Source organism: Anser brachyrhynchus (genome assembly GCF_964034855.1).
Source record: "Anser brachyrhynchus genome assembly, chromosome: 2".
In the NCBI taxonomy this organism is placed as follows: domain Eukaryota; kingdom Metazoa; phylum Chordata; class Aves; order Anseriformes; family Anatidae; genus Anser; species Anser brachyrhynchus.
In genome coordinates, this window is record NC_137695.1 from 90,084,135 (window position 1) to 90,100,552 (window position 16,418).

The 16,418-nt window shown below is 35.0% G+C and overlaps 1 long non-coding RNA gene across 1 annotated transcript; it reads right to left on the reverse strand.

Annotated features, from left to right (window-relative positions):
- Positions 1–831: 831 nt before the first annotated feature.
- LOC308191293 lies at positions 832–15,794 on the reverse strand. The gene is made up of 6 exons (XR_013947872.1): positions 15,695–15,794; positions 13,889–13,968; positions 12,829–13,054; positions 10,321–10,369; positions 9,869–10,004; positions 832–5,683 (listed from the first exon to the last, which is right to left on the reverse strand). It is a non-coding gene; the product is annotated as an uncharacterized lncRNA (long non-coding RNA).
- Between the last annotated feature and the right edge of the window lie 624 nt (positions 15,795–16,418).

The window sequence follows — 16,418 nt, forward strand, 5'->3', positions numbered from 1 at the left end:
GAAATGAACAGCCTTCTATCTGCTTCATTTACGGAGTGAAATACAGGAGTTAACATCACATACCTACCAGACTTGGTCCTGTACAAAGGTTTAGGAGAGTTATTTTACTTCTAATGCCCAGCACTCAGGGAATCTCTGAACTACACCCACCACTTGGCAGGTTCTATGTGGATACTAGTAATGCTGACGTAACTATCCAGTGTGTCAGGGCCCTGAGGGCACTGCAGGACCCTGGGGCTCACCCACCCTACCCAGGCTCAGGCCCCCATGTCACCTCTGGGTCAGCAGCTCCTGTACCAGGGAGGCTACTGCAGGTCTGGTCTCCAGCCCTCACCCACAGCCCTACCCTGCTTGGCCATGGCCCTGTCAAGGCAGGCACATCTACAGGCCCATATCTGGTCCCAGCCTCACACCTCTGCCCAGCCATCCTGGGCTGTGTATGACCCCAGTACCAGGGCCTAATCCTGTCCCCCACTACAGGCTGACATCCTGACCCAGCCTTGGCTGTCACCACAGAGGCACCAGCATAACTGCCCTGACGCAGTAACATAATAGAAGATTCCCTTCCTGCCCATCTTTGTGTGGCTACTAACACAAATAGAATTATCAGCTAGGACATTACCTAGACCACCTAGACAAAATGTGAGATATTTGCCTTCATCCTGAGAAGATTTTTTTTGAAGCTCAGTTATACCTTCTTTTCTTCTCATTTCTATCAGGCCAAATATTTAAAAAAATTACCTAGTGCTTCTAACAGGTTCCAATGACTAGTTTTTTTAAAGACCAGTTTTTACCACAGAAAGATGTTTTTTATCTGTAGTGGGAGGAGGAGAAGTCAATAAAACAGTGAATACATCTGAAGAATGATTAAAATTAGGTTAAGAACATGCAGAATGGAAGATGGTGGGTGAGGGTGATGTCCTTTACAAGGTGTGTGACTTCTTTTTCTCCAAATTCACTTTCAGCTACTGTTTTACCATTTTTTTCTTCTTTAAGATAGGAGGAAAAAAAAATTAACTGTGGGTCCTCAGAATGTTTCAACATAAAAAGAAAAAAAAAAAGGCACATATACTTTTTAAATTATTATTTTATTATTATTTTAACTGTATCCATGGTTCACTTTAAACTGAGAAAATAAATAAAAAAAATTACTCCACAAAATAATAAAGCCTGAAGTTTTTCATTAAGTATTTGAACTTTTAATATAGTTAAATTTCTAACAGAAAAGGAAAAAAAAATAGGTAAACTTTATTTTTATAGATTGTGACCTTAAATGAGATGTCATATATCTGCAAGAAAACATAATACAATAAATCTAGGAGTCTCCCAGAGATTAAAGTAAAGTGTAAATTAGAGATAGTAGTGATTTATTACTTTCTAACTAATTAATGAATTAGAAGCAGAACCCTCAGAATTTTTGGACCTGCTAGCTTCCACAAGGCAAATTTCCTCTTTTCTTTACCAATATGAATAGTAATGAATATTTTTATTTCTTTATTTGTAACACTCATGTATTAACAGTAAAGTACCAGAAAATTCTGCCGTACCAGAAAATTCTCCCATCAAAAATATTGATGGGATTTTCTGAAGATTGCAAATTCTATAAATAATCATTTCCACTCCATTTTTTTATACTTCAAAGCCCCAGGAATAGGGATGTTCATGTTTCATGATAAAGATTGAGAGAGAGAGAGGTTACAAACCATTGAGATAAATGTTACTTCTTTCTTTATATGTTTAATTAGTTTTCCAAATTCCTTATTGAAAAGCTCAGATAGCCTACCATAATTCTTAGAATCTATTATTTCCTTAAACTATTCATGGGATTATACTTATGGCAGAGAACATTTGTCATCAAAGAGAAGAAAAAATAGTGCTAGCAAAATATACTTCAACAACAATACACAAGAGGATAAGTGTGTAATAGAACTTTTAACACATTTTATTGTATTTTTTCCTATCTTCCTCTAGTTAGAATGCACTTTCTTACTGACATTGGCAACATGACTTTTAGACAGACCAGCAGTGTGTTATAGAAACAGTGATTGGAAAGATGGCAAGCTTTTGTTTGTTGGAGTACAGCCACTTATTTCTTTTTCACAAGGTCAAAAACTCCTTTAATTCAGCTTTACGCTTGGCTGCTGATGAAAAGTGGCTACATGCTTTGACATAAAATAACCTACAGACATCAACATCAAATAATAAACATTTTAAAGCATTCCTACTAATAACTGAATTCAGGACAGCAACTGAGCAGAAATATCCATCTGTCAAACACTGTGCTTCTGGAGTGTTTTGCTAATTGTTAGTAAGCACTGAGCATATAACTCAATGAAGTCTAATTACATTTCAAATGAATAGTAATTTAAACAAACAACAACAAAAAAAAGACATTTTAAAATGAGTTGCAGAACAAATCCTCAGACCATGTTTTCAAAAAAAAAAAAAAAAAGGAAAACACACAAAAGCAATGAGTTCCTTTTCTTAGTTTCCACCCTTAATATCTATTAAGAAAAGTTACAGAAGCGCTATAGTGGCTAAGACAGGGAAAGATGAGTGAAAAACGTTAAATCATTCCAAATCACTGCTTGCAATTTTTAGGGATTCCACCAACACAGATCAACTAAGACATATATGTTTGCACTTGTAGAGTAGAGGAAATTTCTTTACTCGTTGCAGAAGAGCAACATTTTGAAGGAGTGCCCATCTGGCTTCTTCACACACTTACCTGTGTACATCCACTAAAGGAATTCTTTTCTAATAGTCAGTAGCTCATAGGGTCTCTGGCAAGAAGATATTAGATAGTCAGGTGACATATTCAGATTATGAAACATTACTGCTAAATATTTTTTGTATTTATGTCTCTGAAAGTGCTAACTATTTGTGTGATAATGTAGCTGGAATTCTCTATGGATACTTGGTAGTCCCGTGTACACTGTTTTCATATTTGAAGTTAAACCAATCCTATCCTATATAAGAATAATCTGTCATAACTGTTAAAGAAAACATGCCCTTGGATATTTTTGTATTCCTTTCCCATTTCTCTAATTTACCAAAACCTTTAGCAGAAGTGATGTATTAGAATTCAGTAATAAATTACACAACTGTCATCTGAAAACCCATCAACAGTAATTTGCATGACAGAACACTTACGCTGGCAACACTTAATTTTTAACAAGATCAGAAATCTCTAACAGTTCTTCACCAATTCTAACTGGTGATGAATTGAAGTGCTGTACTTTCATGGTAGAAGTCGTTCATAAACAAAGTATAAACAAAGTATTTTGAATAACGGAAATAATACACAGCTCAGAATAAATTCAAAAAAAAACCACAGCTGAAGTATTTTTTATATCAGATTTTCAATACACAAATCTAGAACTTTATTAAGACTGTTCATACTTCGCATAGATATAGCTTATTTTTTTATCAATGAAGGCTCAAAACCTTTTCTCTCTGCAAGTAAATTCTCTTCACTAAATGGAAAACCAGTACCCAGCTCCAGATATTACCTGAACAGAGCAACAGTCCTGCTCACCACAAAGAGGTGGTGAGAAGCAAAAAGTCTGTTTTTCAGATAGAGGAGAAAATCTCTGATACACAGGAGCACATCCCACAAGTGATCTCATGCATCTACCAGTGACAAAAAATGTTTTCAGTATTAGGTACAACTGCTATTGAGAGTCAGCACCTTTTGTTCTGTAGGAAGTGATTATGCAAAGTAATCTCAAATGGTACAGAAACCTGTGTATTTCTTAAAAGGATATATGCACTCTTAAAAAATGAAAAACAAAACAAAACAAACAAAAAAAAGTACAATACAGGCACACAAATTGAAAATTGAAAATTAAAAGTCACAAACCAGTGATTTTGACATTCACTAGAGGTGATTAAAAAAAAAAAAAGTGAGAAAAAAAAAAAGGAAAATGAGAAGAATTGAAATATTTCTATAGTTTTTCACACTAAGCTTTTTCTGAAAAACTTCTGCTTTTAGAACACTTTGCTCTTTTTGCTAGTGGAAAAATGTGCACTTCAGAAACAGGAAAGATAAAGAAGAGAATATAATAGAACAAAAAAAAAGAAGTTAAAAAATCCCAGAAATTACTTTAAAAACCATCTTTAATTCTGAAGTAGTAAACGAAACAATAAAGTAGAATTCAATACTAGCCTATATGCCATGCAGCCCAGCCTTTGCATTAGGATTTTTTCCTTTTAACTCTATTTAAAGACAGTCTTCCATTTGATACAGTTGCAAAAATCTTAGAATTCCACACAACAGCTGCACAAATTTTAGACTTTTTCATTTACGGTGTGTAACAGTCAGATTTATATGATGGAGAGGCTGGAAGAAATAAATAAGAAAAGCAAAACTACACAAGTTCTGTAGCTCTTCAGTCAGAACATAGATCAATCCTGAATAGTTTCACAAATTCATTGATATCAATTGATTAACCAATAATTCCACTTTTCTCAGAAATTATAAAATGAAGGATTATTTTCTATTATTGAAGGGAAAAAAAGTCATCCTGTTAAAAGGGGACCCATAAGTGGCACAAAAACTCTAGTACACATTAAATCACAGCCAAAGTCATAATTCCCTAAAAAGACAAGTAATTTCTATTTTACATTCCAACCACTGTGCACGAACTCTCGAGTACCTCCCACAGAAGCCTACATCTACGTTAACCCACTATAGCTATTTTCAAATTTGAAATATTACAGATATTCAGGTGCATTATTCTGTGCATTATTCTTTACATTAGTAACTTTTAATCAAGGAACTCATCAAGGAAGTAGGTCAAAGCCAGTCTGGTCAACCTGATGCTGATTAGCCCATGGATGTGCTATCATGCAGTTTCTCAAGAGGTTTTGTTTGAATTTGAGATCAAAACTGTTTCTAGCATCAAAACATGTGTCTTTTTTTTTTTTTTCCTGTTCAAAGCTCAAGCTAGCAACTGTGATTAGAAAATGAAATGCAAATACTTCTGAAGAAAAAAGATGAGGGGAATAATTTCATGACTTCTGACTGACATCAGCAGGCCTACACAGAATAGTGCAATTACTGTGTATTAGGTGAGAAAGGCTGTGTAAAAGTAGTGTCTGCCAACCAAAGATTCTGTTTAGAGACTTTCTTTCTACATAAGCATATGCAGTTTGTGGCAACCCCACAAACTCTTAGCCATATTTACTATTTCTTTTTCTATTCCAGAAATTTGTTTAACCCAAATAAAACTTTTCCAAATGTCACCAATACTGGTTGTAATGGTTGGCACAGATCACTTTTTCAGTCATTCAATACAAGACAAAACCATTTCAGTAACCAGACAGTCAGGGGGTAGGGAAACCATGGATTTCTAGATCTCCTGCTACATCCATTTAAACGGAATTGTTCAAGACAGAAAGCTGCACCATACATCTTGGAATTTAAGTACTTTGCTCCTCACACACACAACACAAGCACTCAAGCTCCCACTATTAAAAGAACTCTCAGTATTCGACAGAAGTCCATTTCCCTCACTTTTGGAGTGACAGCTTCTCTGATACCTTCTTTTTCCTCCTGAGGCCAGGGCACAACGAATCGTGTTATATTGTTGGTGCAGAACACCACACCCATTTTCCTCATTTTTGATGCTCTTCACTCCATTCTCTTTATCTCTAGGGCTGCTCTCATCTATGAGCAGAACTGCAAGATAAAAGGAGGAACAAAGAAAATGACTTTAAAATACCTTAGGTGGTGCTTTCATTTCCCCCAAACCTTTTGGAAGTTTAAACAGTTCTGTTCTGCTTAACTCTTTGTTGACTGTGGATCTTTTTATCTCTCACCATCAATAACCTTCATACCAGGAAAATCAACTTGTATACATGAAAGACAGGTGAAATACATACAGACTGAAAAGAATACATTCTTACATCCTTTTGTTCTATAATACTTCCCCTCTTTAGAGACAAAATGCCCACTTGCTCCAGGTGTAAATCTTAAAAGATAGCAACAGGTCATTCTTTTGCCTTTGAGGTAAAGTATCAATAAGTGCAGTGAAGATGAGGCCTATATTCCTTCCCTCTTTATATTTAAAAGTGTTTCTCATGATAGAGCAATAAAATGTTATTCTTTCACAGTTTGTTTTTGGTCCACTGAGAGAAAATAAAATTTTGCAATATTTACCCCAAATTAACTGTAATAACTTGGTCTAAATAAAGACTATTTCACAGCAGTCTATTACAAATAAGAACTATTTACTCTGTATTATGTGCTACATATATTCTTGATTCTTCCTCTTCTCCAGAAATTAAACTAAAAATGTGCATGGCTTTTTAACTGATGGAACCCTACCTGAAAAGAAACAGGACTAGCTTTGTGAAAGTTCCCCATAATAAAGCCCAAATAGCTCATTGGATCCACAGAATAGCATACAAGTAACCCAGTGAGCTAGGATCACCTCCTCCAGAATAGGTGATTACCTGGCCTAACTTAGATGATAACTTATTTACAGCTGGACTGATGAAGAAGTAGCATTCAGAAAGTCAGGAGCGCTGCCCCAGCTCATATTTCTTTGTGATCAAAGTCATTCTGACTGCTTTTGATAGCAAATGCGCTTTAGAGATGGTTTTCTTTTGAGCGGTCAAACCTGGAAACATTATACTTCTATAACGGGTTGCCCAGAGAGGTAATGGAGTCACCATCCCTGGGGCTGTCTATGGAAAATTTGGATGTAGTATATAGGGACATGGCTTAGTGGGTAATATTGATGGTAGGGGGACAGTTGGACTAGATGACCTTGGAGGTCTTTTCCAACTTTAATGCTTCTATGATAAATTCTAAAAGGGTGTAGAACACTCACATAGTAATTAAAGCTACAAAAGCAGGAAAAGATATTTGGAGGAATCAAGGGCTACCTCCATCTCTCTTCCTCTACACAACCTTAAAGGCATTCTGACACATTTACATGTTTGGCACATTAAATGTCAGGCATGTGAAACTATTTTAAAATCACTATCCCTCCCCTTTCCCAACACCATCTTTTCTCCAACATACCCTCCCTTTTCCTTATCCTGCCCTCTCATTTTGTACATATGCAACCCTGAACTGCAATTAAAGGTGTTTTGTTTGTTTGTTTGTTTTTATGTCAGTCTTCATTTGTTCCTCTGAGTCTCTCAAGTGTGAAAATTCATTGTCTCCATTAAAATCTTCCCAGACATTACACATTTCTTGCTTGCCTGGATCCATCTATCCTAAACCAATCCAAGTTTTTCACTTCTCATTATCTAGTAAGCTTCTTGCAAGGCAGAAATGCCTAGTCCTTATACACCAAATGTTCCCCTGGTCTTCATATTCTTCTGGGTAGACAGATACTGTAGGAACTTGGATGACTCTGGGAAAAAAAAAAAAAAAAAAGAAAAGACAATTCCAAAACCCAGTTACCCACAGCTGCCTTGCGGAACTGGCACACCTAGCGTTCTTCAAGGAAGAATGAGAGATGATTTCTCTGCCAAATATTCTGGTTTCATTGCACAGATGAATGCACAGTTTGACTCCCATTGAACAGCTGGAAGTCATTCCAGATAACATTCCCAACAAGTCACAGCTTCTGGTGCTCATCTTCTATTCCCCTGACACCAGACTAGTAAAATAGATTGGGTGCAATACATTTTTGGCTGCAATGTTTTTCCTGAGGATCGCAAGGGGTGGGGAGGGAGAACAATAACAAAAGCAGGAACAGAAGGGCCAAGAGATACAAGAAATTGGCTGGACAGTGGAAGAAACAGCAAAGCCAAAATCACATTTATCCTGTAGTTTCTCATGACTCTTCAAGCTATAGTCCACATTTCCTTCCCATGGGATACAATATCTATGAATTGTTCTTGTTCTATTCTATTTAATATTCTCAAAGAGAGCAAGGAGAACATGTTTGTGTGTGCATATACATATGCATATAAGGAGTATTTCAGAATGAAAATTGAGACATGAACTCTCCTTCACAAGATGGCAGTTATCTTCACATATAAATTGCCTAGAAACATAGATGTTCTGTGCAAAGCCATTTTATGTAAAAATTAAAGTGCTATAAACAATCCAAAGGGACATGTCATGACATCACCCATAATCTACAGTTGGAAGCATAATGCATTAGTGGTAATGTTTAATGGAAGAAGTGACTGGGAAGACACTCAGGGAGCATTATGTATGGTAGTGTAAGAATAAGTATTTCAGTATGTTGCTCAGTGTGTAAAAAAATGCATATGGATTCAAAGTGACAATGAAATGGCACCTTGCACCCTGCTCATTTCAGGAAAATTTAGGTTTTAAACAATTTGGGTTGAATCCCAAATTGCTAACCCCAACAAAATGGGCATATATTGCATAAAAGATTTCAAAATAGACATAGCAATACAGATTTTAGATGCTAATCTCATTCATTATGTGTATTGTCAGTGTCTCTAAGGTCTCTTAATTGGTGTGTTTATAAACTAAAAATTAACCCATGATGTGAAAAACTCATTTATATTGGTTCTTGTGCCAAGTCATATTTCCTCTAGAATCAGACATATTTCCTGCAGATGTTTCTGGGAGCCACTGGTGTGCTTCACTAAATAGCTTGATATCTCAGGAGATGAAACAACAGAGCACTATATCTCTACAAATTATTTTGGGGGGATTTAGGGATCCCTACCACAGATGCAAAGACTAAGTCTAAAAATCCAGTAAGTAGCCGCATTTTGCCCTATTCTGCCGCCCAATAGCTTTACTATCTCTTTTCACAAGCATATAAGAAAAACTTAAAGCAAAACAGAGATGTTGTGAATATAATTTTTGCAACTATTATTTCTGGATGCTGCTGTCATATTTTTTACCCTTAATTTACTCACTGGGGAAAAGTTAGGAAAAATAAACATTCACTAAGCTTTCAGCTCGTAACTGAAATACTAATTCTATGAGATGTCATAAATACGTGATTTGCCATCTTAAAACTTAGATACCAATTTGACCTGAACTAAACTGAGTTAAATGTAGTACCATAAATCCACTTCAGAATTCCATCTTTGCTAACATCAGCACAGGTCCAAGGAGGAAGACAGAAACACACCAAAAACATGCATACAAAAAGAAACAAAACCAAAAGTCACAAACACCCCCCATCAATCTTTCATAACATTTTTTTTTTTTTTTCCCTGAAAGAGATCTCATGAGTAGCTGATGCTAAACCACAGGTCTTGTCAAAGCTAAAATTGAACTCAGGGCCCACAGGTTGGTGAAATAGCTTTCTTGCTAAATTCTGAAAGCTAGCAGTAACCCAAAATGAAACCTTAGTCAATGCCAAATGGTAATTTATGACCAGATAGTTGAAACACAGTTGCTCTCAACTCTTGTGAGAAACCGTATGTAATGCCTTATTGTTTGATTCATTTACTAAATTTTGTCAAGCACAGTACTGCACAACTCTCAATTTCTTGCCTATGAATTTTACTTTGTCTCCTGTTAATAGATGGCCAGTTTCTCATAGTAGAAAAGTCTTTTATATGAACTCCATATATTTGTTTTTATTCACATACAGATTTTGTACATTTTTTGAAATTTGAGACATCTAATTTTGTTGAAATATTAATAGCTCCTTTAGCCACCCCTGTAATTTGTGAAATGGGTGAGCTGTATTACACATATAGAAAGCTGTGTTTGGAAAATGGACTTTTGTCACCTAGAACAAGATTAAGAGTGGCATTGAATCACTATACAGACATCTTTCTGAAAAAAAAGTTACATTCAGATTTCAGAAGGGAGTGAACTGGAGTATGTACAATGAAAGACTCTGTGAACATATCAGAAAGAAATTCTTGATTTTTTGAATCAGTCCTTGAAGTATAATTAACTTACTGGAGATTCTTAGGAGGGTTCTTCTGGGGATTTAATTATTTTTTTCATGCCATTCCAGCATAAACATGGCATTATGAGTGGATTAGGTGACTGTTCTTTTGTAGATAAATAAATAAGCATAAAATCTCCAGTTGTCCTTAGGAAAAAAAAAAAAAAAAAAAAAAAGACTTTTCCATATTGAGTTCATATATACACAGGAAGTGATTATGCCCCACAGAGTTCATGCAATCTACAGTGTCAGTTACTGTAAGCTCCAACTATTAAACCATTCTGAAGGTTGCTTATTGCAGAGAATGGCAGATATGTGATTAACTGGAGCCATAATATGACAGAGATCATAAGCATAATTTTAAGTAACACACTAAAAATCTAGGGGATATTGTTCATGAAAAGAAAGTATAATGTATTAAACAAAGATAATGACATTCCATTCCTTTCCAATTAGACACTACCAGGTTTTCTGAGAAGCCAGTCCTCCTGACAATGACTCCAAAGGCAAATCTGTAAATGAAAACAACGCCAAATGAGGTTAGGTTATTTATAGCTGGTAAGCTAGGTCACAGACTGATAACCATTGACAGTTACCTAGAAAAAAAAAAAAAAAAAATTGTTTGGATTTAATGAGATTCAGACTTCAGAAAATGCACTACGAAGAAGTTCAAATTGCATTAATAAACCAACTTTTTTATTTTTTTATTTTTATTTATTTATTTATTTAATTATTGCAGAAAAGAAGGCTAAGAGGTGACCTCATTGCTCTCTGCAACTTCCTAAGAAGGTGAAGTGGTGCTGGTCACAGATGGGAGGACATGTGGGAGAAGTGCAAAGCTGTGCCAGGGGAGGTCCAGACTGGATTTTAGGAAAAATTTCTTTACTGTGAGGTTGGCCAAATACTGGAACAGGCTTCCTAGAGAGATGGTTGGTGCCTATCAGTGTTCAAGAGGCATTTGTCCTTAATAATATGCTCTAACTTTTGCTTATCTCTGAAGCTTTGAGGCTTTGATGATCCTTATAGGTCCCTTCCAACTTCCTATAGTCCATTCTGTTCTAAACAAAATGTCACAACCTTAAACTATCAAATTCTATGCTCCACCTATTACTGTTAATATTATAATTATTATAGATTTAATTTTGCATATTATGAATCTAATCCTACATGACTACAGTTGTAACATTCATGAGACTAATGAATGAGGGCTATGGAATACTTTGAAATAAATTCCTTGTTGCAGTTGAAAGGCAAACTCTTTAGAACAGATGTTGTGCATATAAATATTGGTAAATGAAAAAAAAAAGTCACAAAAATATTCCATTCATCCAAATGTTTTGAAAAGTTGTCATGACATGACCACCAATATAACCTAATCTTTCATGCAAGACACTCATTAAAGAATTAAGTTACAGCCTATAACAGGTTCAAAATAGTGGTTCAAAATCATGTTGACTGAGAGAACTCCTACCACTTCCTAAGCCACTTGGGATACCTTATTTAACTATCAAAGAAAGCTAATGAAAACTCACGTATCTCACATACAAGGTGGGGGGCTTGGAGGGAGGGGGGTAGGGGAAGAATAAAAATCAGACCATAAAAGTAGATACCTCCATTAATTCAGTCTCCTTTGAGTAGTATGTAGTATGAAAGTTTTTTATTTGGTTGGTTGGTTTTATTTTATTTTTTTTTCCCTGTAATTATATCAATTAGGATAATTGAATAAATAATTTACTGTTCCTGCTCAGGAATAACAATTAATTTTATTTCTGTATTTATCTAACATATCTTTTAATGATCTAACCATATTAATGGACTCAAACCAAGCAGTCAATTTTAAAATTTAAATCCCAGAATAAGTAAGTCAGTGCTACTGAAATTTGTAGTTACTTCTCCTCAGAACAAATTTAAATAAGATTATTTTCTGGCTGAATGAAAATATGTTTTATATAATAAAGTATTTAGATACACTGAAAACACTTGTTACATCGTAATTAAGAAATGCCAAACACCTGAGGCTACTGGACATAGGGACATATGTGTTTTATTGCTAAGTGCTGATTTCAAACTCCAATCAATTTAATAAAATAATTTTACCCATCCCACGAAATAAGAATATATTACTTACAATGAAGAACAGAGCTTAAGGTAATATACTATTTTAGATGTGTGAATAATCATAAATGTGTCCCTTGGAATACTATTAACTTTGTCAATAAAATATAATGTTAGTAAACGAGTGAAAGGGGGAGATACTACAGATTACTAATGTACTAATGTTCAGGAGGAAAGTGGTTCTGCTAAAAAAAAAAAAAAAAAAGTCATATTCACTGAAAAACAACACAATACCAGAACAAGAGTTAAAACTGCCCTACATTTACCTTCAGGGTAGAATCAACCAACTATATTTCAATGCTGTAAATCCTTGCGTGGAAACTATTGCTATCTGCAAGCCAGAGCCAATGCATTTTAGTGATTAGTATTCAGTTTATCTTGAAGAGACGAAGGCTGAACACAAATTTTACACTACTGGGGTTCAAAGTTGAATATTGTCAGCCGCATATATTTTTGCTAATGCATAGAGCAGGAAGGAAGTGTGAAGGCTCATACAGGAATCTTGCATCTGTTTTAGGATATATAATTTACAAAGAAATTACAAAAGAAACCACAAAATATTAGTCTGCTGAAAACAAACAAACAAACAACAAAAAAAAAACCTTGGACGTTTGCCCAAAAATATGGGTTTCATTGGGATCATATAAGATTGTTACTTAAACTCGTATTAGAACTATGTATAAGTGAGTCAACCTGTGGTTCATACATGAGCATCTCATATGGTTGTTACAGTCACTGATATCTTGGGAGGCTCTGGTAGCCAACCTCAGTCTAAATAAGGAGTTTAAATCTCCTTATGCACCAGTGATTTGGAAAAATATTTAATCTATTTTCCTAAAGTAAAGATCTTACTCACCCTCCTGTGTTCATTTCTAGGCACTCAAATTCATTGTTTTTTCCAGGACTGCATATTGCAAGAGGTTTTTGCAACACTTCTATTTTGTAGTTGTTGTTTGTTTCTTTATATTACGTACAGCATTTATAACTGATATATATGAGCTGCTGAAGTGCTTGTAAGTCCAAAATGAGAGACTACATCCTCAATTTACCAGCCAGTGTTCAAGTACAACTTATCTATTTACCTAGAAAAACACACAATTTGTGAAACAAGTGTGGATAAACATACAGTTAAGAATCCACAAGGAACTATTTTTAATGGGGTTGTAACAACTAGTCATATGTTTTAGGCAGTGGTACAGAACAGGATGAAAGCTTTTTAGCTTGCAACATGAATAAAATAAGAAAGAAACGAAAGAATGTCAACAAATATGGAAAATCAAACACAAAAAAGTGTTCTTATTCTTATTCTTAAGAACACCAGATGTTGAATTAAAACAATTAGGCAAGAAGCTACAAGCCCTTCTAGATCAAATTGCACACTCAACAGTTAAGGCTATAACTGCAGAATACTGGTACGTTTCCAAACTACACAAATATTAAATTTTTAAAACCAGTCTAGGTTTGTGGAACCATTCAAGATAGCATTTTCATCCCAAACTAGTCACAAAGAACTTGGTCAGACCTGCTGACAAGCTATGCAGGGCTTTATTTCACTGCTTTAAGACCACTGTGAAGACAGTCAACAAATTTCTATTTTCTTCATAAATAAGACAGAGGATACAAGATTTTGCTACATGTGCATACTTTGCTCCCCATTTAGCTTTCTAAACAATAACATATTTACCTTATTTTAGAATGGGAAATAAAGCAAACATGACATCTTTTTACTACAGGAGTGTCTTTAAAGAAAATTTGCAGTACCAGTGACACCCTAGCAAACATATATTTTAATGACAATATATTATGTTATATTTATGAAACTTTAAGTTATAATATTGTTTCAATAAAGTTGATATATTTTTCATTGAATGTAACACACATATATAGTTTAATAATTGAAAGAAAAAAATATTCACCTGATGAGGTCTTCAGCAAATCAGAATTTTTAAGCAGCATCCAGCTCTAGATAACATTTGTGCATACATGCTGAAAGGAACTAAATGACAAACAATCAGTTCTTAGAAGGTACTTTTTTTTTTTCTTCCATAAATAGCCTAAGTTTTGTAAAAATGCCTATTTGTTTCCATTGTCTCGATAACCTATATAGTGCACAAACAAGTATTTCAGTACAAAAACAAGTATGAAAATAGAAAACACGTCTGAAAATAGAAAGTAAAACAATAATTTTTAAATTATTCAGTAAGCCTCCATGTAATTGAGCTAAAGCAGTTATAGAACACAATCATCTCATTTGAATTTTTAAAGCAAATTTCTATCAGAGTTACCAGTTAACCAGTTAATCACTGTGTTCTGTCAGAAAGAATACTAGTGCAATATCTTCAACAATAAGTTTAAATAATAATAATAATAATAATAATAATAATAATAATAATAATAAATGATGATAATAATAATAATAATAATAATAATAAATGATAATAATAATAATAATAATAATAATAATAATAATAATAATAATAATAATAATAATAAAAACAATAGCTATCTTAGTGACTATTTTTTCCTCATTAGAGTAGAATACAGGTGGCTGTGGGGTTCCAAGAGAAGAAGTTTTGCATGTATTTTGGCAGGTGAAGATTGTCAAACAGAAAGCCAAGATGCACAGATTTGATGCTAATCAATAAATATTTACTTTCAAATTTCACTATTAAAACCCAAGACATTATAAAAGAACATTACGGAAGATCTAGAAGATACCGAGGTTTATTTACCATAATAGCATACTAAAAGATTTAGAAAGGAACTCTCATTTAATGAAAACAAAAAGAATTCTGCAATAAATATTGGCCATACAGATAAGGAAAGTCTGTGAGGGCTGAAAGAACTTCAGTATCTGAGTTCCAAATATGTTTTAATGTGCGATGCAGGACAACTGAACAAAGAAATATCTAAATAGTTAGGACGGAAATACTTAGAGATGAGGCAGGGCAACAACATCATTAACAGTGACAAAATGAAGGAGGAGACATTTAAAAAATCAGATGATGTAGAAACTGATTTGTAAGAAGCTAAGGGTGTTTGTGTAATTTGAATTAACATGTTTGAAAGAAAACAAAACCAAACCAATTTTCTGCACATTGCAAAATGAAGTGTGTAGTGTTTTAAGTGTGTTGAATATGAGTTTAGTCACACCAAAAGTTCACAGCTGGAACTGAAAATGAAAGAAGAAAAGAATTAATACTGGGAAGCATTGTTTCTAGAAGGCAAACTATGTTACCAACAACTTCAGATATTTACATTTAATCTCTCTCTTACTACATAAGCCAAAATAGCAGAATTCTAGAACTGTGTACATATATAATTGATAAATCTGCAAAAGAAGAGGATGTGCTACATCGTGTCTTACTCCCAGTAATTTGTACCACACAAATTCAAAGGACTATCCAAATTTAAGAAAAAGCCAGAAGCATATTGCCTCATTTTAGCATGCACTGTCTATTTGGCACTTACTGCTATTAATGGTGTGTTGTGGTTTAACCCGGCTGGCAGCTAAACACCACACAGCCGTTCGCTCACCCTCCCCCCTCCCTCTCTGGGATGGGGGAGAGAAACGGGAAAGTGAAGCCGGTGAGTTGAGATAAAGACAGTTTATTAAGACAGGAATATAATAATAACAATAATAGTAATAATAGTGATAATGATAATAGTATTAATAATAATAATGTGTAAGAAAACAAGTGATGCACAATGCAATTGCTCACCACCCGCTGACCGATGCCCAGCCTATCCCCGAGCAGCCGGCCCCCCACCCCGGCCAGCCACCCCTATATATTGTTTAGCATGACGTCAGATGGTATGGAATACCCCTTTGGCCAGTTTGGGTCAGCTGTCTTGGGTCTGTCCCCTCCCAGCTCCTGCTGCACCCCCAGCCTGCTCACTGGCAGGACAGAGCGAGAAGCCGAAAAGTCCTTGGCCTGGCGTAAACACTGCTCTGCAACAATTAAAACATCAGCATGTTATCAGCGCTCTTCTCATCCTAATCCAAAACATAGCACCCTACCAGCTACTATGAGGGAAAATTAACTCTGTCCTAACTGGAACCAGGACAGATATCCACCCCTTATTCCATACCATTTATGTCATGCTCAGGTTACACTCTGTCCAATACATTCTAATTAATCACCATTTTCATCTATGATATATAGCAATCATGGTAGTGATGACATACAGTATTATATAATAATTAACATACTACAATTCAACTCATGGGCTATTCTCACCCAGTATCAAATCCCCTTGAGGTACACACCGGACCTCCCCATTCTTTTGCATTACCCACCAAGTGCATCCAGGTCCCTGAGCAAAAGCAATTCCACGAATGGGTTTGCCTTTTCCTGAGGCAGGAGTAGCCCAGACTGTTTTACCCAGCATGTTTCTTACGTGCACTACAGGAACTTTATCCCCTTCTACAGTGCGTAACAGGTT